We start from the raw sequence: 1,919 nt of genomic DNA, 5'->3' as shown, positions 1-1,919 counted from the left end.
AAAGTTTTGCACATATATCTTCGCTCAACATTCACGATGCCTTGCCCATTAATCTATACCCAACATCCTACTCACAGCAAAACCTTGGGCAAGTGCCAAGATATGTGGGCATGAATTAGATCAGGTTGCTGCTTCCCATTCCCAGAAAGCAAAAGCCAATATCTTATGTGCCTGAGAACCCTTTAAACCAACCAGAATAAGAATATTATTAATCTTTAGGGCTGTGCTGGATTTGGATTCAAAAGGGAAATGATGGTTGAAGGGTCTATATAACTTCCATCAGCACCTCCTTAACTCCAGTTTAATAAATTCTTAATAAGTGTTTCATCTTTGCCCCTATATATTACAAATCCTGCACAGCATGTTTAAGCACTCTGAAAAGCAAATGGATTTATTATATTAAATTCATTTCCTTTTAGTTCATTTTTATCTTGACTCAATTTGATATGCCAGCCAGAGGCCAATTGTGATCTGCATTCCTTTCATAAAGTTATTTTATTTAATACCTGGATTTTTAAACTGCAATGAAGTCGTATAAGAAATGCTTTAGCAATGAACCTATAAAAAAAATAGATTGTGCAAACACATCTCATCTAATATGTGTCAACTGCAAAAAAAAAAAGGCCAAGGCTATCACAAGTATGAACCACCAAAGGAAATGTCTAAATTGCCATCATTTCTCTTCCAGTTTTTTCTGGGTAAGTAACCAAAACCTACTTCACCTCAACTAGTGTTGTAATTTTCTTCTGTTTGAACACAGAAACCACAATAGCTTTCATTAAGACACACAGGTGGAAGGGGAAGTTCTCCCTAGATGTGTTAAAAGTAGAGCCCCAGAACTGAGTTGCAAACAATGGATAGCAGGAAAGTGAGACATACATTTTGAATTCTCATCAATTAAAATTTTGCAGCTAAAATTTTGTAGTTATTATTACCACAGCAATGGGCTAAATAGTAATGAAGACCTCTTCTTCCTCCTAGGACAAACAGACAATGAAATGGTGGTCTTTTCTTCTTTTAAATTTCCTACACTTTATAAATTCCTCTCTCTTCATATGAACTCTTTTAGTAAGTTGCCTTTATATTCTGAAGCCCCAGTACCCATTTCAGCCCTCCCTTTTGCTTTCTTTTTAGAAAACAAGCATTGTCTAAATTTAAAAAAAAGCAAATCTTTTCATTTGTTTTCTTTTATGAGATAGAAACATAGTCAGGAAGAGAGAAATGTACTGAGGCCTTGCCAAGATCACAAAGGATGCACAAAGGATATCTCTTGAACTAGACCTTGAGTGATTTACACATGTGTAAGAATGTGTAGCTTATGCTACTCCTAAACCTAATGATTTCTAAACTAAAACTTTTGAAATCTCTACCCTAGATACTATATAGTGGCTTTCTCTCTACCCTGTAAAAAGAGACACCATCTTCTCTATTTTTTATCTTAATTCTCCACATGATTCTAGAATAGCATTCTGGCCTTTAGCATATTAGGTAAATAGCAGTGCTTTCACACAAGGCCTAAATAAATAGGCTCAAATTAACATAATTTAGACACATTATGCAAAATCCTATCTCTCTTGGCTAGTCTATGGAACCAGGAATGTTGGAAGGAAAGAGAAAAGGGAGGACCAAGAACAATTAATAGTGGTGGTGGTGGTACACCCAGGCCTGAAAAACCAGGCTGGGGATAGATTATTCTAGAGAAAGTGTATCTGTGTGATTGCAGCACTGACTTGATGACACATAATCAATCAATCAGTCAATCAATGTTTGTTCTGGCTATCCATAATGGGTTTTCAGTAAATTTACATTCAGTGAAACCGCTGCATAATGAGTTTTCAATTAAATTTCAAACATATCTTCAGCTGCATTTTTTCTCATCCAAACAGAATAACAGAGTTGGAAGGGACCTTGGAGGTCTT

The sequence above is a fragment of the Protobothrops mucrosquamatus genome, unplaced genomic scaffold, assembly GCF_001527695.2.
Source record: "Protobothrops mucrosquamatus isolate PMUCROS unplaced genomic scaffold, P.Mucros_1.0 scaffold2758, whole genome shotgun sequence".
Classification (NCBI taxonomy): Eukaryota; Metazoa; Chordata; class Lepidosauria; order Squamata; family Viperidae; genus Protobothrops; species Protobothrops mucrosquamatus.
Note: the sequence above shows the minus strand (reverse complement) of the source record.